The sequence below is a fragment of the Pelophylax lessonae genome (assembly GCF_965119305.1).
Source record: "Pelophylax lessonae genome assembly, chromosome: 2".
Taxonomy (NCBI): Eukaryota; Metazoa; Chordata; class Amphibia; order Anura; family Ranidae; genus Pelophylax; species Pelophylax lessonae.
The window spans coordinates 52,777,717-52,803,330 of NC_138769.1; the positions used below are offsets into that span (position 1 = coordinate 52,777,717).

The 25,614-nt window shown below is 43.6% G+C and overlaps 1 protein-coding gene across 2 annotated transcripts in view; it reads left to right on the top strand.

Annotated features, from left to right (window-relative positions):
• Positions 1-25,614, top strand: part of KCNJ6 (potassium inwardly rectifying channel subfamily J member 6) — a 373,722-nt gene that overhangs the window by 140,745 nt on the left and 207,363 nt on the right. The window contains exon 2 of one of the 2 annotated variants that reach the window (XM_082245412.1): positions 499-597. The exons of the other annotated variant lie outside the window; for it this stretch is intronic. The gene's annotated coding sequence lies outside the window, so the exon portion shown is untranslated. The remainder of the gene's footprint in view (positions 1-498; positions 598-25,614) is intronic. 2 annotated transcript variants of the gene reach the window in all.

Consider the following 25,614-nt stretch of genomic DNA (forward strand, 5'->3'; position numbering starts at 1 on the left):
TAGTTAGTAAACGCAATAACTTTTGCGCAAACCAATCAAAATACGCTTTTTGCGATTTTTTTTTACCAAAAATATGTAGCATAAAACAAATTGGCCTAAAATGTTAAAAAATTTGGATTTTTACATTTTTTGGGGGGAATTTCATATAAAAAAATTTGAAAAATATTGTTATTTTTGCAAAATTGACGCTCTTTTTTTGTTTATAGCGCATGATCAAAAAATCGCACAGGTGATCAAATAGCACCAAAAGAAAGCTCTGTTTGTGGGGAAAAAAGGACGTCAAATTCGTTTAGGTACAGCGTCGCACGACCGCGCAATTGTCCGTTAAAGTCACGCAGTGCCGAATCGCAAAATACCCCCTGGTCAGAAAGGGGGTAAAATCTTCCGGGGCTTAAGTGGTTAAACATACAAAGGGCACACAGAGATTACAAAAATTGTCAGGAAGGTTTTACTTTTTTGGGGTTTACTGACACTGTTTTTTTTTTTGTTTTTTTGCAGCTGTGCTTTTTTGTACTCTCGTTCCCACCTTCTTTGACATCCGGGGCTGGCTTACCCACCTGACAATTATGTCCATTGATTCGGTGCTGTAAAAAGGAGGTAGGATGAATCGATTCTCAAGGCTATGATTACGTTTTCTTGCATGAGATACATCACACTGCTGAGTCGGTCCTGAGCTCCCTTTACATTTTCTTTATGTATTTTAATTCAGCTCTAGTAAGAGTTAAGCCTCGTACACACGCAACGAATTTCCGCCGACCGGTCCTCCGTCTTTTGTCCAGAGTGGTGTCTGTTGGTTGGAATGTGCTCTAGACTGCACATGAATTTTCCCGTACGACAGAATTCTACTTCAGAAGTGATGTCATGTTTTTCATCTCTGAGCATGCCCAGTCTTGCTCATAAGATTTTTCCTCGTCGAAATCTGTACTAACGAGACGAAAATCGGACGTGTGTTGACAGTCGACAAAAATTATATAGCCTGCACACCAGGATTTTTTCGGCCGAAAAGTCGGAGTCGGTAGTCGGAAGCATTATACTAACAAGCCGAAAATCAGCAGATCGGTCGTCGGACGAAATTTCCCAGCCGAATTTCTTCTTGTGTGTACGGGGCTATACTGATAACGTATCTGCCCTGAAATTACTCATGGAGAAAGCCATGTTGTGGTTTTATTGTCCCCAGGTCTGATTATTGCTAAATTCCTCTTTCTTGGAGACCTATAACCTTAGAAAAAATCATGATTGATCAAACTTCTTTCAAAAGTTACGTTTCCCCAAGCTATTTCTTGGTGGTCGTTTCTTCATGTGGGAATGTTGACCTTCAGCAAAGGACCTTGGTTGACTCCACGGCTTTCATCGTTACTCTTGCTCCTCAGGGAACACTATTAGGACTTTAAACTTCTGCACTTTTAAATCTATTCCTTTCAAAATTGTTCCATCTTATCCTCAATTTAAACTTTTGGAGATTTTCCCTTTCACAGCTGACCGCCTTTGATCTTACTTGTGGTTGAGTGCTATTAGGTTTTTTCATAGATAAAACAGCTTTTTGGCCGATTCTTCTCCAATATTTGACACGTGGACCAACCCCTTGGCACATTTACGTTAACCTCTGAACCTTCTTCAAGGAAAATTTTTGTGTATGTTCAGCTTTTGATCCTCTGAACTGCTGCTTAGTTCAAAAGGTTTTATTCAGATATTTGAATACTAAAACTTTGGTGAGTAGAGTTAAAGCGGTATTAAACCCAAAACCAAAGAGGAAACATATTCAGCTTATCAATCTTCAAATGTGGTGGCTGCATTTGTTTGTTTGTTTTTTAGGCTTTTTTCCCTCTGTTTTTACCTGGTGATCTGGTCAGTAACACACCTCCTGTATTAGAGTGCCTCCACTCTGGATGAAGGAGCACAGGGGAAGCCTTTGGATAGTAGCATCAGTCTGGCGGAAGTGAGCATTAGATGTACTAGCAAATTTACATACACTAACAAATTGAATCCAGACACCCAGCTCCCACTGCAGTTACAGAAAATGGTTTCCTTTTGGGGTAAAGGTTTTAAATAAATAAACAAAAGCTGATTATTATAAGCACTCCAGTCAGTGGTAAATGGTCTCTAACTGCTACATTTGTAAGACAGCTTGCTCTATTGAAAAGCAACAGACTTACCGGCTGGATCACCAGGTGAAAATAAAGGAAAGAGGTGCAGCGAAAGGAAATTTATATATTTATATAAATTGTATTATACATTTTTATATAAATTGTATTATATTCAACTTTTTAAGTAAAATCATGAATTTAAATGAATGGGAATTTTATGTCGACCATAATCTGAAACACATATCCCTCTAGCACATTCATTCCCCACACAGTTAGAAAGCATTCCTTAAAAAACAAATTAAAAAGGATTAAAAGAGGTGCATGGAAGCCAGCCAGCCCCCAGTCTGATGTACTCACCCTCCAGTCTGCCACCAACCAAGTAGACCTGTCTCGATATAAAGAAAGAACAGGGGTTTAGTTGACACGCATTTGCAAACGCATGTATAAGCTGCAGAGCCATGACACGGCACCCTGTTTTATCTGCAGTCCTAACACCTTTAAATTTGAGTGTCTCCACTCTGGGAGCACATGGCTGCTAATGGGTGGATAGGAGGCTGGTAGGAGGGAGCAGCCCAAACTTCCCCCAACCCACCTCCATCCACGACTGGTATGGTATCTCAATGCTCTAATAGCGATGTTCTTGCGATGGTACAAACTGAAAACGACCAGCTGAGAAGCATACACCTCCAACCCCTTGGCGGATGCAGTGTAAAACACAGATTGGGACTTTATATGAGGCAATTTGCCTGTATAGCTCAGTGCCTCCATCCCTAATTTCATAAAATATTTGGGACTTTCCTTAGGAGCACACTTGATCACCCCTAGTGTTAACCCCACCCCTTCCCTGCCAGTGTCATTTATACAGTAAAAGTGCATTTTTTTAGCACTGATCACTGTATTGGTGTAACTGGTCCCCAAAAAGTGTCTAAAAATTGCTGATTGCCGACATTACTATTAAAAACAATAAAAAAATAAAAATGCCATAAATTTATCCCATAGTTTGTAGACGCTGTAACGTTTGCGCAAACCAATCAAAATACACTTATTAGGATTTTTTACCAGAAATATGTGGCAGAATACATATTGGCCTAAACTGATGAAAAAAAAAGTTGATTTTTTAATTTTTTTATTGGATATGTTTTAACGCAGAAAGTAAAAAATATTGTTTTGTTTTTTTCTTCAAAATTGTCGTTCTTTTTTTGTTTATAGCGCAAAAAATAAAAAACGCAGAGTCAATCAAATACCACCAAAAGAAAGTTTTATTTGTGGGAAAAAAAGACATCAATTTTATTTGGGTACAGCGTTGCACGACCGCGCAATTGTCCGTTAAAGCAACACAGTGTGAAATCGCAAAAAAAGGCCTGGTCATTAAGGAGGTAAAACCTTTCGGAGCTGAAGTGGTTAAACTGGTCTGTTGCGCTTCCAATGTGGTGTTAAAAATCTTGCTTGCTGTATTTTTGGTCGGTTAAAAAAACTGCACCAAAAACACACATCCCCATTGAAAGGCATTGAAAACACAACAAAAGCGCATCAATAAGGCACCCATTACGCTTTTGATGCGCTTTCTGAGTCACATGACCTATGAAAAACACACTATATGCACAGTAAAATCATTGTAAAGTCGCGGCAAAATCGCATAAATTCTCTGCGCCATTATGGGCACCTTTTTCTCTATAAACAGGGCCAGATTAACATAGGGGCTATTGGAGCTGCAGCTCCAGGCCCCTACCTTTATATAGGCCCCGGGTTGGCCATATTCACTGTTACCGCTCTTCTGTCACTTGTAAACACAGAAGTCTGGCTTCTATGCTCGCTTCCCCAGGCAGCTCCCTCAGAACCTCCCCACACAGCACGAAGGCCGGACAAGGAGGGACAGTTGCCGATGCATGGATGTGTTTATGGGCTTCAGAGACAGCATCCCATGTTGAATTAGGCATGCATGGCTGCACCCTTCCTCCTCTGGGTGCATGCCAAGGCACAGCCCTTAAGGCCCTTCGAAATCCTCAGCACCAAGCCCATGATGCTCTTAATCCGGCCCTGTCTATAAACAAAATGCCAAGAACACCATTTTCAGCCGATATGTTTTGGCTGCCGAATTTTCGATGCTTCTCTACTCAACAAAGAAAAAGAATGCAGCCATCACATCTAAGAATTATGTTTGCTTTTGATTTTAGGATCACTTTAATTAGGATTGTCATGATAACTATTTTTATAAGTGCTTCCTATAAGGAAAACTTTTTTTTGTAGATAGAATGAATCAAAGTAAAAGGGGTTTAAGCTGATGTGTAGCACTACCCCCGTAGGAGCTGCTAATTAGATTGCCCAGATCTTTTTTCCCAGTAGTTTCCTTGCAGCACAACGCACAGTTCCGGTCACGATTCAGGCTCATTAACCAGTCTCGGGGTCATTCTTTTTCTGATTATTTAATAAAACGTAAACTTGGATAGGTAGTGGGTATTTGTGTGATACTCCATAAGACTGCATTAGCGCCTCTGCACTTTGAATGGCAGGCAGATTTGCCGCGATTCTGCTCGCGATTTCAAAGTGCAGATGTGTGAATGACAAATTGCGGGATGCACATTTGAGATGCCATTGGCACCTAAAATCGTGTTGCGGTTCTGCCGCGATTGGCACGCGACAAAACGCTCTGCAATCGCGGTAACCTGCATTGAGTGAAGCATATCGCCCAAAAGTAGCTCCTGAACTTTTTTTGGGTGACAATTGTGGCAGAACCGCACCACGATTTTAGGTGAATGGCATCTCAAATGTCCATCCCGCGATTTGACATTCACACATCGGCGCTTTGAAATTGTGGTAAATCTGCCCATGATTCAAAACGCCAAGGTGTAAATTCAGTCTTAAACATTACCAATGAGTTGAAGACACTAAACTTTTTCTTGTAGAACTATGAGCCAAGTCCTTGCCGAGGAAAGAGTGCACTGGGCTTTGCAATAGCAACTTGAGGAGATTTATCTTCCTCACTGGACAGTCTAAGCAAAGTCCTTTCACTAAGAATTCAATTGACTGAACTCTTCAGGACACAATGTTCCCTTTGCACACACTGACTTTAGCACAAGAGGGATGGCTCCGGTCCACAATCTCTAGGATCTCTGCCACTAGTCTGGACTCACTAATGTCTTCGGAAAATTGGTTGCCCGCTTCCAATATCCTCGCGACACTTTCACCCTTTGATACCAAATTAAATCTTTAGATGACAGTCCCTCAGTCAGCATTCAGCATCTTTTAGCAGCATTAGCTTCCAGGTAGCCATACTGGAGCCTCAACTCCCCACATGCACATGGCCTCAACTCCCCACATGCACAGAAAGGCCTATGGCGCTAGCAGCCCCCCTAGACAGTGATATCCCCCTCAGTGAAAAATACCCCACTGAGTATTTATACACACCCCCAGCCACCATCTGGGAACATCCTCCCGGGATTGGCCAGGGATGTATGAATATTCTGCTGCTGATTAGACTCTTTCTGCCCATTATCCTCCGGAACATTTCTGAACCATCCAGGGGAAAGCAGTCAATCCTGCAGCCACCGAAACATAGAACAGGCCAGAACAATCAACATGGCCACACTGATTACAGTGAGCCAAAACTAAAATGACTTAACAACAAAATGCAGCTCTACTGGATACAGTGAGCCAGAACTAAATTTACCTGATCCTAGCACCTGTCTAGGAGGGTGCTACATATGTCACAGAGATTTCCCTTCACTTCTTGTCTAGGAGAACTATTAGGAGGTGGGAGGAAATCTCTATAAAATCAAAGGAATCCACATCGTAGACAGTTGTTGCCAGAACAGGTGCCTCCATTGAAATAATTACCCTCATCTCTTGATCTGGACAACCCTAAAATTTTGGGTATGCTATTAACTTCTGTCTTGGTTCTATGGTCACCAGGACAAAAAGAGATGGTGACTATGTGCATTGGGGTCACAGATGTAAAAAACATTTTCCACAATGTTTTGTAGTGACTCAGAGGTAAGTGGTAGGAGCCACAGCTCAACAGGGTCAAGGCATGTTGAAGGTCAGTCAGCCATTTGCAATAGAGTGAAGATCAGTGACACATGAGGGTTCTTTACGGGTAGCACTTTTTAAAATAGGTTAGAGTAGGTAATGGTAGAGATTAGAAAAGGGTTTGTGTCACTTTTGAGAAATTTGCTCTCACTTCCTCTTGTTTCTACAGGACAGGAAGTGAAGGACATGTTCCCGAAGGAACATAGATAACAAAAGCTGACAGGGGTTTCTGATGTTGGTGCTATTCCTGCTCCTTCAAACTGTGTAAGGATTCCAGTAGCAGCACCTATGTCTTGTGGCTGGCAGAAAAGATCTCTCAGAACAGGATCAGGAAAGTAAATGATCCTTTGCATATTACTATATACAGTAGGAAAATTGAGTAAGAAAGGTTATTACGGTGACTTTGTTGCTAAAATTATTACCTGGAAAAAAAGTTCTCCCTACAAACTCCCCAATGGTCTCTACGTAACTATTGTGTTCTTTAGTGACCGATGGGAGGATCCACTGAGCACAGTGGAGAACCTACAAATAGACACTACTGAAAGAAACTTGTAAATTAATTCATCCAAACAGTACGATGATCCCAGTATTTTCCTCTGCAGGTAAACAATACAGCTTGGTCACTAACCCACTTAAGCAGATGATTGGACTATAAATGGGCAGAAGCACATAGATAGGGACATCCCTATGCTCTGCTCTGTAAGCATACTTAAAGGAGAATGACAGCGCTGTGCAAAAAAATAGATCTCTGATTAGCTGTCCCTCCTTCCACTCCACAGTTGTGTTACCCTGTCTTAGCAAACCTGAATTATCTGCAAACAATATAACTCGCCATTGGAGTACATACAAATTATATGTCAAAAGTATTGGGACACCTGCCTTTGCACGCACATGAACTTTAATGGCATTCCATTCTTAGTCCATAGGGTTCAATATTGAGTTGGCCCACCCTTTACAGCTATAACAGCTTCTACTCCTTTAGTAAGGCTGTCCACAAGGTTTAGCAGTGTGTCTATGGGAATGTTTGACTATTCTTCCAGAAGCACATTTGTGAGGTCAGGTACTAATGTTAGACCAGAAGGCCTGGCTCGTAGTCTCCCCTCTAATTCATCCAAAAGGTGTTCTATTGGGTTGACTAGTCAGGACTATGTGCAGGCCAGTCAACTTCCTCCACCCACAAATTTGCTCATTCATGTCTTTATGGACCTTGCTTTGTGCACTGGTGGATTTTTTTTGTAAACTGGTGGATTTGATGGCGGGGAGATTATGGTGTGGGGTTGTTTTTCAGGGGTTGGGCTTGGCCCATTATTTCCAGCGAAGGAAACTCTTGAGGCATGAGCAGACCAAGACATTTTGGACAATTTCATGCTTCCAACTTTGGGAACAGTTTGGGGGTGGCCCCTTCCTGTTCCAACATGACTGCGCACCAGTGCCCAAAGCAAGGTCCATAAAGACATGGGTGAGCGAATTTGGGGTGGAGGAAAGATAGAAAACCTTTTGGATGAATAAGATCGGAGACTGCAAACCAGACCTTCTTGTCCAACACCAGTGCCTGACCTCACAAATGCGCTTCTGGAAGAATGGTCAAACATTCCCATAGACACACTTCTAAACCTTGTGGACAGCCTTCCCAGAAGAGTTGAAGCTGTATAGCTGCAAAGAGTGGGCCAACTCAATATTGAACCCTACGTACTAGGACTGGGATGCCATTAACTAGGCTAGCGGTAACCCCGAGCGTGACTCGGGGTAGGAATTTCCTGCTACTATCGTCACGCTCGGGGTGAATGTGCAGACAGCGCAGCGGAGTGTCTTACCTTATCCTGGCGATCCAGCGATGAGCTCTCATTGCTGTGACCGCCAGCCGAGATCGCCGCCGCTCGTCTGTCGGTAGGAGGACTTCCTAGTTCCGTTCCCTGCAGCAGCAATGCTGCATGGGAGCGGAACTAGGGAGGGAAATTAAAAAAAAAAAACGTTGCACAAAACACAAACACATTTTATATTTATATATATATATATATATATATACACATATACATATATATATATATATATATATATATATATATACATATATACATATACATATATATATATATATGTGTATATATACACACAATTATATTATTGATTTGATTATAATTCATGCGTGTATATATATATATATATATATATATATATATATATGTTTATATATGTATATATGTGTATATATATATATATATATATACCTATATACACACACACACATATATATATATATAAATAAAATTATATACACACATATATATATATATATATATATATATATATATATATATATATATAAAATTATATTATTAATTTGATTATAATTCATGCACACACACACACACATATATATATATAATATATAACGCATGAATTATAATCTAATCAATAATATAATTTTTATTGATTCGATTATAATTCATGCGTATGTTTCAAATTTATCACATCTGGGATGTCTACTAGAGTCTTGTTTTGGTCAGGTTTAAGTCAGTAATTACTAAGAATTGTAGGCCTATAATACATAACGCCAAATTTCCATGAAAAAAATTGTACCGCTTTTGGTACAGAATTCCTGACAGAATCATACCGCCAGGGAGTTTAATGTTCATCTGCGTGTAAAGGCAGGTGTTCCAATACTTTTGACAATATAGTGTAGCTTACAAGCCACCAGAATTGGATTCACTGTACTGTAATGTGCAACCCCTCCCCCACATACATGCCTTATTAGGGATCAGCAGTATCATTTTGGCTAAATTGACTTCTTAGCGAAAATACAGATTTTGCCATAGGCAAACTTTCTCAGAAGCAGAAAATCTCAATTTCACTCAATGAGTTGTTTAGGTGAAATTTGATTTAAAAAAAAAAGAGAGAGAGAGATAGACTCTTTTTTATTTAGAATTAGCTTATTTTTTAGAGGTAGTTGGGGCACATATTTGGATAGGTTTGTTTTTCTATTTCTACTGTTTTTTGTATTTGGATACATACAGTATATCTAAATGAAATGGATAAAATTAAAAATAAAATAGGATATTGGAGCTGATTTACTAAAAGCAAGACTGTGCATCATCCAATCACGTGCAGGCAAAAAATCTTTTTTTTTTATTTTTCTTGCACCTGATATTCTTTAGAAAATGAAGCTTCACCACACTTACAGTACATTAGTAGGACTCTTATCCTACACTCTAAAACTACCCCTACCAGCACATCCATCAGGCTGCCCTTAAAGCTCCTTAAAGTCCTGATCCCCAATCTTTCCATCCATTCGTTCATGGCAGCGGGTATGGCCTGGGTTGACGACCCTTTCAATGGTGACCAGCTCATACCCTTTGACATTCTGGCCTCCCATCAATATCTTCCTAAGACGTCGCTCTTTGCTCATTTCCGCATAGCCTTCTTTCGCTTGAAATCACTTCACTAAACCACAAGCACAATCTAAAGGTATTACACTGTTTTATTCCCTTTTACAGAACAAATGTCTGTTGGTTAAGACTCGCCCCCTCTTGGCTTGGGAATCTGATCTTCGAAAAGATTTACATAGTTTGTGAGGTTGAAAAAAAGACATCAGTCCATCCAGTTCAACCTATACGTACAACGTACATTGTATACCCCTGTATGTTGTGGTCTCTAAGGTGCCCATCTAATAGTTTTTTGAAACTATCGATGCTCCCTGCTGATATGACTGCTTGTGGAAGAGAATTCCACATCCTTACTGCTCTGACAGTGAAGAACCCCTTACGCATTTTAAGGTTAAACCGCCTTTCCTCTAGTTTTAGTGAGTGGCCCTGTGTCTTATTGTATTCCCTTTCTCTAAAAAGTTTGTTCCTTATGCTAGGGTCGCCAGTACAGTATTTGTACATTGATATCATATCCGCTCTCAATCGTCTCTTTTCCAGAGAGAATAGGTTCAGTGCTTGTAGTCTTTCCTCATAGCTGATGTTCTCCATTCCCCTAAATAATTTTGTTGCCCTTCTCTGGACTCTCTCAAGTTCCAGCATATCCTTCCTGAGGACCGGTGCCCAGAACTGGGCAGCATACTCCAGATTTGGCTGGACCAGAGTCTTGTAGATTGGGAGAATAATCTCTTTATTTCTGGAGTGAATCCCCGTTTTTATACAACCCAGTATTCTGTTGGCTTTGCTTGCAGCGGCTTGGCATTGCATGCCACTGCCAAGCCTGTTGTCTACCAGTAGCCCCAGGTCCTTTTCCATCCTAGACTCACCCAGAGGTTCCCCCCCTAGTGAGTAGCTTGCTTTCGTGTTTCTGACACCCAAGTGCATTACTTTACATTTTTCTACATTAAACCTCATCTGCCATGTAGTTGCCCACCCCATTATTTTGTTCAGGTCTGCTTGTAAGGTTTCCACATACTGCATAGAAGATATTGGCATGCTTAGTTTAGTATCATCCGCAAATACTGAGATTGTACTAGATATCCCCTCCTCTAGATCATTTATGAATAAATTAAGCAGGATTGGTCCCAGGACAGAGACTTGGGGGACCCCACTTTCCACACCCACCCAATCCGAGTACTCCCCATTAATCACCACCCACTGGACTCTCCCCTGGGGCCAGTTCTCTATCCAGGTACTCACCCTATGGTCCATACCTATCTTCCTTAGTTTGTACAGTAAGCGTTTGTGGGGAACGGTGTCAAAGGCCTTTGCAAAGTTCGGATACACCACATCCACAGGCTTACCTTTATCTAGGTGGCAGCTCACTTCATCATAGAAGGTTAATAGATTGGTTTGGCAAGAATGATTTTTCATGAATCCATGCTGATTACTACTAATAATACCATTTTCATTACTAAAGTCTTGTATGTGGTCCCTTAACATCCCCTCCAAAATCTCCAAACTACTGATGTTAGGCTGACCGGCCTATAGTTACCTGGGCTATATCTCGGCCCTTTTTTGAATATTGGTACCACGTTGGCTTTTTTTCAATCAGCTGGCACCATACCCGTCTGTAGACTATCCTTAAAGATCAAGAATAATGGTCTCGCAATCACCTTACAACAATGGTCAAACGCTTTGAAATATGGGTATTGTTCCTCCCATTGTGTGAATCACTGGGAAACTTTCTAAAAATTAGTGACGCGTGGTACAGAACCCCCACGTACTAGCACACTACTATCCATCCAAATCTCCACTGTGCTGGAGAGACTGCAGTCAACACGGGACCCTCCTCCACACATTTTGGTCATGTAAGTCGCTTACCAGCTTCTGGAATAAAATCTTCTCCATAATTTCCGCCATAAGCAAGACTACTGTGTTACCGGACCCAGCCTTAGTAATCCTACTACTGGGAATAGACTCCTTTACACTTTCACTTAGGACACTTGTCTCTATTGATTATTTTTAATATTAATATTGATCACTGCTAAATTGGTCATAGCAAGCATAGCATAGCTGGGGCAGCTCCTCCCCTCCCAATTCCTCTGAGGTGCTTACCCAAGTTCAGCTGAACTATCAATCTTTCCGGGAGTCACTTACGGCAAGTGGGTGAGAGACGGATCGGTATCGGGTGGGTGGGAGATGGAGCGGGTGAGAGGGAGCGGTATTGATTGGATGCCAAATGGAGCGGTATTACCCAGGTATCACTTACGGCAAGTGGGTAAGCGATACCGATCTGCCAGCAGATCTGCTAATGTGGAATTGCTTATATCTTTAATTTGTACATATGTGAGTGGCATATTCAATAACATTTGTAAGCGGAATTATGCTATGTGACATCATTTTACCCTTACACGAGCATCACCACCTAATGGTTGAAGGAGAAGACCTCGGACCCTGACATAGGATGTACAAAATATTGGCTGATACCGATATGCGATGGCCAAAATATCAGTATCGACATCGGCAATGAAAAACCGATAACGGTCGATCCCTAATAGGTATATTTAATAAAGATGAATTAACCTTTTAAAGTAGCCACAGGTTACCTTCAATTTAATTTATCTTTTCCCAAAACTAGGAGAAATCGCACAATCCAGTCTCAGCCCGACTTCAGATTTCCTTCACTGTTTTAGTAACATTATTATTTTTTTTTTTTAAATTAAATCTGTTTCCATAGAAACACGACGTGGCGCGATATCACCCAGATGGAAACGTGTAACATGGCTATATAGCGTCGTCGCAATACCACTGTAATCGGGGACGTGCGGGATCTGCCTTTTCCTTAGGCCGCGGCTGAATGGCCTCCGCTATTAAAATATCTACAAAAAAAAGAAATAAAAAAGGCCAACTCAGTTCAGATCTTTTTGGATGTTAAGGAGATGTTTGTCAGGATACTTTTCAGCAGTAAAAGTCCCCGCCTGGCAGATTATATGTGTTTTCTACTCCGGGAGAATGCGTTACGAGGCCCGTTGCCATGGCGATGTGTTCTTTCCTGGTATTCCCTGCAGAAAGTGTAGGAATCCCCCCCATCAAGCCAATCCCCCCCCCCCCACCCCCCTCCTCAACCTTCAGCGTTTAAGCTCCCGTGCTATACATAGCATAACATGTTAGGAGAATATAACAGAAAAAAGCCTGTGGGGACATTGGAGGTAGAGCGAACGCAAAAGGGGTTTTCTGGCAGCTCACACCGTGAAGCCTTGCAATTCCAAATCGCTCTTCAAGTGGAGAGGAGGAAAAAAAAAAAAACACGGCTTAAAAAAAAAAAAAAAAAACACGGCTTTGATAAAAAAAAAAAAAAAAAAACAGCGGCTAAAAAAAAAAGAAATGATGGTGAATTATGCGCAGTCGCAGCCGGTTAACGTAGGCAGTGAACCCTGTAAGCAGGTTAAGCATTTGGGGAAATTGCATGTGAAGGAATTGGGAGAAGTGGGGGGGGGGGGGGGGGCTCATGTTATAATGCAGTTAGATGGGCACAGGATGGAGGGTAGAGGTTTGTCATTGCTGGAATTCCCATCTTAGATAAAAATATTGACTGAACGTCTGGGGGGGGGGGGGGAGGGGGGGGAGAGCAGGTGCAGCGTGACATTATTAGAGGGATAAGGTTTGGCGTTGGCACTGCCGTTGTTCAGGCTTAAAGGGGATTTCTTCCCTTGGGGGGAAACTTAAAGGAAATCCGACATGTGTGAAACGCGATCAGAGCGTCGTAAAGCAGATAAATGGAAACAGGTTTTCGGGTTTTTTCGTGCAGCTGTTGCTAAGTAATCCACGGTGGAAAATCTGCAGTTTTGCTGATTTCTGTTTTAGTGTCTACAAACTTTGGGATATTTTTGTCTGTTTATTTATTTTTTTACTAGTAATGGCGGCAATCGGCGACTTATAGTGAGACTTCAAAATTGTGGCAGACATTCTGACACTAACTGACACTTTTGACACTTTGCAGGAACCACTAATACAGTGATCAGTGCTAAAAATATGCACTGTCACTGTACTAATGACACTGGGCGGGAAGGGGTTAGCATCAGGGGCGATCAAAGGGTTAACTGTGAGCCTAGCCAGTGTTTTTCTATACTGTGGGAGGGTGCTTTTACTAGAGGTGCTTTTACTAGGGGAAGACCTGAGATTTGTCCCCTGCTTTGCAGAGACACAAAATCCATCCCTACCCACTGACAGAACAGCAATCTGCCTTGTTTACATAGGCAGATCCAGTGGCGGCTGGTGCTCCATGGGCCAGGGGGGGGGGGGGAACCACACAAGCCCGCACACCATACCACCCCCCCAGTCGCTGGCTCACTCACCGTGAACATGTGAAGGGCAGGCAGCTGCCGCAGCGGCTTCTCCTCAGTCTCCTGCGTCTCCTCCCTCCTCCTCCTCCTCCTTGGCCAATGGCATGGCTTCTCCTTTCGGCCAATCGGGGAAAAGGGTCTCAGGACCCGCTTCCTGATTGACCAGGAGGAGGATCCATGTGACACAACTGGGTGGGCTCAGGGCGCAGTGCTCTGTGCCCCGAGCAGACCCTTTTTTGAAGCCTATTAGGGGCTTTCGCTCTAATCACGTGCTTCAAAAAAAAAAACCCTATTGGAATCCATGCGTCCGGGGCCCTGCATGTAGATTAGGGGGCCCGGACACATGGATAGGGGGGCGGCTCCCCTGCGCCCCCAATGGACGGGCGGCCACTGGGCAGATCCCAGTTCTGTCTCTCTAGATGACGATCAGCAGGTGCCTGCAGACATCGAGTCCGCGGTACCCGCTGATCGGCTCCTCCTGTGTATAATTACAGAGCGAGCCGCCGGAGGTGCGTGATCCTGCGCACAGCTCCTGCCCTGTAGCAGTAAAACTTCTATAGGGCAGTCGCTAAGTGGTTAAAGCTGAACACACGTACAAATGTGTAGAAGAGAGCTGATTTGCCTGCCAGTGGATTTATGTTTCTGTCAAACCAGTCCTGAGATTTACACAGCTCTGTCTGCCAGGGCACAAGACCTGATTATTCTAAGCTGCAGTTAAGTAACAGGTACAGGTCTTGTCTCTTGTATAGCCTATGACTGAACAGTGAAAGGAGAAGCAGCACCCTGATAAGCTCGTCTGCCTGTCACTCTGCTCTCTCCTCCCATCAGCATGCTCTGTGTGTGTGTGTGTGTTTCATCTGTATAAGGCCTCATTCACATGGGTGCTTGCACCTATAGTCCATGTCTAAAGCGGTATTAAACCCCAAACCAAACATGTAATATATTGCAGCTTGCCAGTCATTAGATGTGGTGGCTGCATACGTTTTCTTTATTTATGTTTTTTTTGTTCCCCTCTGTCTCACCTGGCAATCTGGCCAGTAACACACCTTCTGTATTAGAGTGCCCCCCACTCTGGAGGAAGGCGCACAGGGGACACCTTTGGTCAGCAGCATTGTTAACCACTTCTGGATTGGGCCTTTTTCTGACACTTGTTGTTTACAAGTTAAAATCATTTTGTTTTGCTAGAAAATTACTTTGAACCCCCAAACATTATATATATATATATATTTTTAGCAGAGACCTTAGAGAATAAAATGGAGATTGTTGCAATATTTTTTTATCACGCCGTATTTGCGCAGCGGTCTTACAAACACAATTTTTTGGGGAAAAAATACACTTTTTTGAATTAAAAAAAAATAAGAAAACAGTAAATTTAGTCCAATTTTTTCTATAATGTGAAAGAAGATGTTACGCCGAGTAAATAGATACCCAACATGTCATGCTTCAAAATTGCACATCCTTGTGGAATGACGACAAACATTGGTACTTAAAAATCCCCATAGGCGAGCATTTACAAATATCTACAGGTTACCAGTTTAGAGTTTTAGAGGAGGTCCAGGACTCAAATTCTTGCTCTCACTCTAGCCATCGCGGCGATACCTCACATGTGTGGTTTGAACACCGTTTACATATGTGGGTGCGATTTGCGTATGCGTTCACTTCTGCACGTGAGCAAAAAACGTTTTGGTGTAAGCGGCCTTGAAGCGGAGTTTCACCCTAAAAATACACTTTTCCCCTTCCGCTTGCTCTAAATTACCTGAAAAACAATTGGATAATTACAATTTGTTTTTTTATTCACTTACCTTGTTTTTAAAGAAAATATACTTACCTTACTTCCTCTTCCTCCCCCTGCGCCCGCGGCCCGCGCCGTCACTTCCTGCTTGCGATGACTCCTGGGAGCTGAACATCATCGCTCCCAGGAATCAATGCCCCTGCACCGGCCCCGTTCGTCAGTTTTGGTGCAGGCACATCATTCCCTGCTAAACAGCTTCTGGGCATGCCGCGCCTGCACCGGAACTGATGAGCAGGGACACCGAAGAGGATGCCCTGGCTTCAGCTGCCCACACCTGAGATGGCAGCGCTGGACAAGACATTTTCAAGGTAAGTGTTTCTTCTAAAAGGTAAGTGCGACCCAGGACAGTACAGAGGCTATCCATTGTGGAATGCACTAGCCCTGACTGTCCCGGGGGTATTTTTATTTAACCGGTTGCCGACCGCAGCAAGTACATATATGGGTACGTCACTAGCCTGTGAGCCAATAGGGGGCGAGCGCGCGCCGCCGGAGGCGCGCTCCCGCTCATTTACGGACACCTCTGCGCGTGTGATCGGCGGACATCGGGTCACTCGCGATCGTCCGCTGTGAAGAGAGAAAGGCAGGCGGCTAATGTAAACAAAGCCGCCTGTCATTCTCCCCTGTGTAACAGCAGAGATCATACGGTCCTGCTATGTAGGACCGTTGATCTCTGCTGTTACATGTAAAGCCACATCCCTGCACAGTTAGAAACACGCCCCTAGGGACACACTTAACCCCTCCTTCCCCAATAAAGTTAACCCCTTCCCTGCCAGTGTCATTTTTACAGTAACAGTACATATGTATAGCAGTAATGTCACTGGTAACCCCAAAAGTGTCAAAAATGTCAGTCAAGGGTCCGATCTGTCCGCCGCAATGTCGCAGTCCCGCAAAAAAAATCGCAGATCGCCGCCATTACTCGTTAAAAAAAACAACAAAAATGGCAAAAATCTTTCCCTTAGTTAGTAAACGCGATAACTTTTGCGCAAACCAATCAAAATACGCTTATTGTGATTTTTTTTACCAAACATATGTAGCAGAAAAGAAATTGGCCAAAAATGTTAAAAAATTTTGATTTTTACATTTTTTGGGGGGAATTTCATATAAAAAATGTGAAAAATATTGTTATTTTTGCAAAATTGTCGCTCTTTTTTTGTTTATAGCGCATGTTTAAAAGATCGCACAGGTGATCAAATACCACCAAAAGAAAGCTCTGTTTGTGGGAAAAAAAGGACGTCAAATTTGTTTAGGAACAGTGTCGCACGGCCGCGCAATTATCCGTTAAAATCACGCAGTGCCGAATCGCAAAATAGGGCCTAGTCAGGAAGGGGGTAAAATCTTCCGGGGCTTAAGTGGTTAAAAAACGTTGCTGAGGCCGGAAACTCGGCTTTAAGGTTGTCTATCATATATTCATTTTTACTCACACACTTATTATAATTTTTTGCATCAAATTTTGTTTACCTTCACAAACTTCTCCTTTAGCCCTAAATCACACCGGTGCGGCTTTGAAATTGCGATCTTTCAGCGTGATTTCAAAACAGCACATCAGTGCGATTTGCACTGCTGATTTCATCGCAGCTTGCAATTTTATTGAACAGTAGTGGTAGAGTCGCAGCGATATAAACAATTCCATTGCAAGCAATAGGGTGCAACTTGTCTTGCGATTTTGAACTGTCAAATCGCATTGCAAGTCGCACCAGTGTGAATAGGGACTTAATTGCAATATGATTAATAGCTGATAAATTATAAAATAAAAATTTTCCGCTTGTAAGAGTCACCTGGCTTCTATTGATAGAGAAGGCGATTTTCTCGTTGCGCGGCCCTTTCTCTCCATAGCTCAGAAGTCGTTATGTAACGGTCTATTATTGATTTAAGCTCTGCACTTTTTTGTTAAGATGTATATTACTACGTAAGACTCGAAAAGTTCAAACCTAATAACTATGATACGGCTCAACAAGATATGGTGGGTGTTTAAAGAAGCAGATTAATGAGAGCCTGAAAAACAGGATTTCAGCAAACTTCTCCCACAACGTGCAAAGATGTGGAAAATACGTTTAAAGATGATTATTATACCGTGCAATGGTAAAAAGAGACGGTAGCCCATTTCACAGAGTACACTTATCGAGTTATTGTTCTGACATTCACCTGAAAGTCATTTTTGGAGGCTTTCTAATTTTTTATACGGAATTGGTAAAGAGAACCTGTCATTGTGCCTAGTCAGGTCTCTTTAAAGTGTTACTAAACCCACAACAGTAAAATGAATGTGTATATGCAGTAAAGCATGCTTGTTATACTTACTGTGGAACCTAAGGGGTTAATCCTTAGTCCTCTGATCCTCCCCTTCTTTAACCACTTTAAGACCGGAAGGATTTGCCCCATTCCTGACCAGGCCATATTTTGCGATTCGGCACTGCGTTACTTTAACGGACAATTGCGCGGTCGTGCGACGCTGTACCCAAATAAAATTTACGTCCTTTTTTTCCCACAAATAGAGCTTTCTTTTGGTGGTATTTGACCACCTCTTTGATTTTTATTTTTTTGCGCTATAAACAAAAAAAAAGTGACAATTTAACCACTTGCCGACTGCCGCACGACTATTTACGTCGGCAGTCAGCCCCTCACAGGCAGAGCGACGTAGGGCTACATCGCTAGCCTGTAAGGGTTTTGGGAGCGAGCGAGCGAGCGAGCGCCGCCGGATGCGCGCTCCTGCTCGGTCACGGACCCCCCACACGCGTGCTCGGCGGACCCGATGTCCGCCGGGCACTCGCGATTGTCCGTGACAGCGGGAGAAAGGCAGGCGGCTAGTGTAAACAAAGCCGCCTGTCAGTTCTCCCCTGTGTATGAATGGTGATCAAACGGTTCTACTATGTAGGACCGTTGATCTCTGTTCTTACACATCAAGCCACAGCCAATCACAGTTAGAAACACGACCCTAGGACACACTTAACCCCTCCCTCTCCAATACAGTTAACTCCTTCACTGCCAGTGTCATTTTTACAGTAACAGTGCATATGTATAGCACTGATTACTGTAGTAATGTCACTGGTAACCCCAAAAGTGTCAAAAATGTCAGTCAAGGGTCCGATCTGTCCGCCGCAATGTCGAAGTCCCGCAAAAAAAATCGCCATTACGCGTTTAAAAAAAAATCAACAAAAATGACAAAAATCTTTCCCTTTGCTAGTAAACGCAATAACTTTTGCGCAAACCAATCAAAATACGCTTTTTGTGATTTTTTTTTACCAAACATATGGTAAAAAAAAATTGGCCTAAGATGTTAAAAAATTTTGATTTTAAAATTTTTTTGGGGAATTTCATATAAAAAAATTCGAAAAATATTGTTATTTTTGCAAAATTGACGCTCTTTTTTTGTTTATAGCGCATGATCAAAAAATCGCACAGGTGATCAAATACCACCAAAAGAAAGCTCTGTTTATGGGAAAAAAAGGACGCCAAATTCGTTTAGGTACAGCGTCGCACGACCGCGCAATTGTCCGTTAAAGTCACGCAGTGCCGAATCGCAAAATAGGCCCTGGTCAGGAAGGGGGTAAAATCTTCCAGGGCTTAAGTGGTTAAAAAAAAACAATATTTTTCACATTCTCTTATATAACATTCCCCAAAAAAGTTTAAAATTTGTTTTCTGATAGATATTTTTGGTTAAAAAAAATCGCAATAAGCGTATTTTGATTGGTTTGCGCAAAAGTTATTGCTTCTACTAACTACGGGAAAGTTTTATGTCATTTTTATTGATTTTTTTTCTTTTACTAGTAATGGCGGCGATCTGCGATTTTTTGCAGGACTGCGACATAGTGGCGGACAGATCGGACCCCTAACTGACATTTTTGACACTTTTGGGGGGACCAGTGACATTACTACAGTAATCAGTGCTAAAAATATGCACTGTTACTGTAATAATGCCATTGGCAGGGAAGGGGTTAACAGTGTTGGTGATCAAGGGGTTAAATGTAAGCCTAGGGGAGTGATTCTAACTGTGGGGGGGTTGGGCTTGTGAGATGACCATAGAGACATGTGATCCTATATAGAGGGATCACATGGTCTCTGTGATCATTTCAGGGAGAAGGACGGACGGCTGTGTTTGCATCAGCCGTCCGTTCTTCTCTGTCAGCTTCCCCACTGACGATCGGGGGGCGGGAGTGCGCGCTCGCCCCCTAGCCTCCTGAGAGTGAGCGACGTAGAGCTACGTCGCTTTGCCCAGGAGCAGCTGCCTGCCGCAGTAAATCTACGGCGGGCAGTCGTCAAGTGGTTAAAGTGTTACTAAATCCACAACAGTAAAATCAGTGTGTATATGCAGTAAAGTATGCTTGTTATACTCAATGTGGAACCTAAGGGGTTAATCCTCTGCATTGTGTGTAAAGGCTGTGTAATCCTTTCTCTCTGATCCTCCCCTTCTTAAACTAACTCCAACCCATCTCCTGATATAACAGAGTCTATGGAGTCAGACTGCACATGCTCAGTTTGGTGTGTATTCAGGGCTGCTGATAAGACAGTACAGCCAGCCCTCCTGTACTGGGCCCAGGCCTCATCAGTTCAAAAGGGGGCCCCAGGAACCTGCTGAGCAGGAGGGTCTGACCCCTGTGTGCCAATTTCTCTGCAGTGCTTTCGGTTTCATACAGGGGGCTATTTCAGGATGGTGAGTGGGGGGCTCACCATCCTAAACAAACACACCATCCTGAATGAACACAGTGAGTGATCGGTACCAATCGCTCACTGTTGCAGTGCAGATATTTCCTCTGTGCCACTACACTTCACATGAGTGGGTCTTGTTCGACTTGTTGGAGGTATTATTTCTTCCATGAGTGCAAAGCATAGCATCAGGGCCGGTGCATTTTATCAAAAATATTATTTGATATTTTCAGAAGAGGTGGGCCCTGTCAGGTAGGCTGTACTGGGCCCCGTCAGGTAGGCTGTACTGGGCCCAATGATTTCTATTGGCAGCTCTGGGTGTATTGCTAGAGAGTTTTTCTTTTTGATTGGAAGGGTGCATGTGATCAGCACAGGGCCAATTAGCACTGTCTAGACCGAGGGTGAGGGGAAAATGAAAACTCCTCCTACAATCTTTACTAGGAACTGATAGAAGTCACAAGACTGCTATATACTGCTAATGAGAAAAGGTATTTAGCAGTTTATATTTACTAAAATAATTGCATTTCTATGTTCTGTGTACTGTGGGAGACCAGATATAGTGAGTGCAGGTTCTGGGTTAAGTAACACTTTAAGGTGTCACCCAGGGCTTGCACTCCCGTTAGGCGAACTAGGCAGCCGCTTAGGGCGCACTGCTGCCTAGGGGCGCAGCGACAGCCCGCTGACTTCCTCATTAGCCTGGCCAGAAAAAGCGAGGGGCCCTACACAGGGCTATGGCACTGACTGACTGCAGAGAAAGCAGCAGCTGTGGAGGCCTGTCATGGCTGTTGCACAGGAGGTCAGCAGCAGCTCAGGAGGGCACATCGGAGGAGGCAGAGTAGGCGTGCACAGCTGGGTCAGTGTAGAAGGCGGGCATGTGGCCAGTGGAGGAGGCGCAGTAGGCAGGCACAGCTGGGTCAGTGGAGGCGGGCATGAGGTCAGCGGAGGAGACGGGACTCTGAACGTAGCTGCTTAGTTTGGTGAGTCCGCTCTCTTATCCTGTCACCTGCATGGCTCTAGGCAAGACTACAGACACCCTGGCGAGGGGAGGGGGGACTCCCCCCCCCCGCAGGTGGGCGGGCGAGGGGAGGGGGGACTCCCCCCCCCCCCCCCCCCAGGCAGGCGGGGAGGATCTTGTGAGGAGTGTTAGTCTTGCCTAGGGCACAAAATAGGTATGCGCCGTCCCTGGTGTCACCATGCACCTTACAACCTGACCATACTAACTTTATACAAGAAAGTATCTCCTGTGGGACTTTGCTGCAGCATACAAAATCAAAGTCCCATGGGAGATACTTTCTTGTTCTCAAATACATTAAGGGACGGAGCAGCCATTCAACCTATGTTACACTCATCACTGTTGATTCGATACTAATTTTATACAATCAATTTTAGATTTACCAAAACTCAGTAATATGAGCACCTACCACCATTTGGCTAATATCAAGTGTAGTATTTGTTCTTATCTGTGTCCAGTAGGGTTGCTCTACCATCATTCTGGCCTTTTGATGGGAATGGCTGGCTGTATAGTACCTCTGCTGGTATGATGGGAGTCCTTAGGAGCCTTCCCAATAGGTGAGGAAACCGAATAAACATGCACCACGTAAGATGTGCTAGGTAGTACTCCCTTGGAGGGTTCGGAGGGGCCCAGTGCCTCCTGATTTGATCGGTGCTACCTGGTCTGGCCGTGGCCTGGGAAAGCAGAGAGCCTGCAGTGTCAGTGCCCCCTTGGAGTTGGTTACCCCAGGGGTGCTCTTACTCTCACTCGATCATGGGAAACCCACTGTGAGAAGAAGCACAAGGCCATATCACCTGAACATTTTTCCTGCACAGCACCTCTTTGGGCTAGGCCTTGTGGCTCAGTCCAGGGCAATTTTTGCTACCAGGCTGCAAGGGCTAGCCAATGCACCCACACTGGCACCTATTTATTTAATTCCTATTTTCTCCACGAGTTTGTCACCTTGAACTTTTGTCTATGTTTCTTTCACTTGGATGAAGGGTGTGGGTCATCAGGCCTACCCTGAAGTCTGGGGGGGATGTGATGTGTGGCCATTAGGTTCCTTCCTCCCCCTAAATGCAGAGTGGGGGGGGGTCTCTCTTCAGGAGAGCTCCTTACCTAGTACTTGGTGGTCAGCTCCGGCTGACCATGAGGAATGTGGAAGCCAGGCCTTTTAGCTAGATGGACCAAATTGTTCCTTTCTCCACGGGGGTCAAGGTAGGGTCCTACTTCTTCGGGAGGTGGACGAGAGACACACACTTAATTGTACTTTTTGTGTGTGTTTTTCACATGCACTTTTTTGTTCAATTAGATGTTTTGTTTTCGCGCACCACTGCAGGTTTATTAAAAAAAAATCTGTTCAATCAATTTGAATTCAATGAGACAGACCCTTGCATGACAAAGTTGCTGGTAAATCTAATGGGGATTGTATAGTCAGCAGGGCTTTTTTTCAGCGGGAACGCGGGGGAACGCAGTTCCTGCACCTCAAGCACTGAATGTATGCCATGGCAAGGGGTGCTGGAGGGTCTACTGATGCTGGATCTATTGATGCTGGAGGGGATCTATTTTTAGATGGCAATCTATTGTTGCTGGTGTAGGATCTTTTGATACTGTGGGTTAATTGTTGCTGGAAGGGATCTTCTGTTTGGGGAGGGGGTCTACTGTTGCTGGCTGCTAGAGAGTCTATTGATGCTGGCTGCTGGGAGATCTTTTGCTGCTGCTGGGGGTGGTATATTGCTGTTGGCTGTGGGGGATCAATATTATTGCTTTTCTTGTTATCAAAACCAAATTCCATACATTCCAATATAAAATTATACTTGGCTCCATATTCTCTAAAAGGGGCTGTACTGGAAGCTGGGTAGGGGGTGGATCCAAGTGTCGGTGCTCAGAGGTGGGTAGGGGTGGAACCAAGGGTTAGTGCTCGAAGGTGGGTAGGGGGCGGAGACACAAAGTAACTTAGAAAGGGGAGTTCCTGCACCTTTTCTCTGAGAAAAAAAGCCCTGATAGTCAGAGTGCAAAGTTCTCTGTTGAACTTAACATCCACAAGAGCTCCTTTACATCAGGTACGTTGAGCTGTGTTCTGCAGGCTCAGCTCATGGACACTGAGAAAAACTGTTGTTCTCTATGTGCCCTATTCACACCTTATAAATGCATTGAGGAAAAATGCACACGAACTGCACTTTTACACAACACACAAAAGCGCATGACAATGCAACACTCCTGACCCTTGATGTGGTCTGTACAGAAAAAAATGCAAAAAAACGCATGTAAATGTGCATGCTATTTTTGTGCGTTTTGTTATGCACAATGTGCTGTGAATGAACCATTAAGCTGCGTTTACAGCTTTGTACTGTGGAAACACATATATTAGAGTGTGCTTTACTGCAACACGAGCTGTGCATTGGTGTACTGTGGTGCCATTAATTCTTACTGCCACTATTCATTGGTGTGCTACAATGGCATTCATTCTTAATGGGGCTTTTCATTGGTGTACTGGGGTGTCATTCATTCTTAATGGGACTTTTTACTGGTGTACTGTGGAGCCATTTATTCTTAATGGGGACTGTTCATTGGTGTGCGGCATTGCCATTCATTCTTAATGGGACTTTTCATTGGTTTACTGTGGTGCCATTCATTCTTAATGGGACTGTCCATTGGTTTACTGTGGTGCCATTCATTCCTAATGGGACTGTTCATTGGTGTGCTGCAGTGTCATTCATTCTTTTTTCAAAATGTATTTTAATTGTTTCTGCATAGAGCAAAAAAACAAGTAGAAAAATTGGCCGCATAACACAGCGGTAGCAAAATACAATTTACTGCCATCAAAAAGCACCCCTCGTCCCCAGTCCAGGCAATCCATCCTGTGGGCAACTCCACTTTCCCGGATGTAAGTCCCCCTCGAGGGGTAGGAGAAACAAAGTCAAATCAAAATACAAATAACTGCAGGGCTTATTACATTTATTACATTAGGGCAGGGTTTCTCAACCAGGGTTCCTCTTGAGGTTGCTAGGAGTTCCTTGAGCAATGGGCAATTGCTGCCTATCAGATAAGTTCCCAATCACACCATTGTTCCTTTAAGCTATCTGTAAGGGGATAATTCTTCCCAATGATGACCAGAGTAATGAGCATTCTTCCCACTGACTGTCACACTAATGTGTCATGAGTTGTAGATTTTTAATTTTTAGAAGGTGTTCCCCGAGACCAGAAATTTATTTCAAGGGTTTCTCTGTGTTGAAAATGTTGAGAAAGGCTGCATTAGGGCATAAAATCACATATTTTTGTAAATTTTAGGCAGCAGTCAGGCCTGAAACAGACCCCAGGGTTGGAAAAAAGGACTCCAGAGCAAGGTGCATCCTCTACCTAATTAACCTCCGCTTGACCATTAATACCATGATGAGTTTAAGCGACAGTAGCAAGACTATCTAACCAGATCTGCCAGACTTTTTCAAAATTTTTAGGGCAACCCTGCTCAAGTACGTAGCTTTATAGAACAAATCACTTTATTCATGAGCCCTTTCCAGTAAGACAAGGAGGGTGTCATGGGTTTCTTCCAACAGAGGATCAGCGCTTTGCAAGCATAAATAAGTAGCAGACTAAGCAAAGTGCGCTGAGCCCTAGTAGGCACCAGGCCCTCCACTAGACCAAGTAGGCAGAGTGCCACTGTCATAGGCACAGGCAAAGAAGTGTTCTCCGTGATGCAGCCCACAATGGCAGATCAATACTCCTGACTCCTGACAGTGCCAAAAGATGTGTCCAAAGTTGGCCGGGGAATGTGAGCACCCACACTCCGTCAAGGCCCTGGGGTAAATTCTAGAGAGCTTTGCTGCTGGAGTATAATACATCCTATGTAGGAATTTAAAGTGAATTAACTGGTCCCTTGCTGATACTTAGATAATGAAAGGGAAACTCCACATATCATCCCAGTCCCCCCCCCCCCCATGTCCTTAGGTAATGAAAGGGAAACTCCACATATCATCCCAGTCTCCCCCCATGTCCAGGAAGCTCCTCCACCCACTGCTCTACACCTGGTTCTGGGGCGAGGGTGCAGCAGGGAAAAGTTCTGATAATGGCTTTTTCATGGACTAATCCATTGGTGCGCCCTGGCACCATTCATTCCTAATGGGACTGTTCACTGGTGTGCTGCATTACCATTTATTCCCAATGGGACAGTTCATTGGTGTGCTGCATACCATTCATTCCTAATGGGACTGTTCACTGGTGTGCTGCATTACCATTTATTCCCAATGGGACAGTTCATTGGTGTGCTGCATACCATTCATTCCTAATGGGACTGTTCACTGGTGTGCTGCATTGCCATCCATTCTTAATGGGAGTGTTCACTGGTGTGCTGCATTGCCATCCATTCCTAATGGGACTG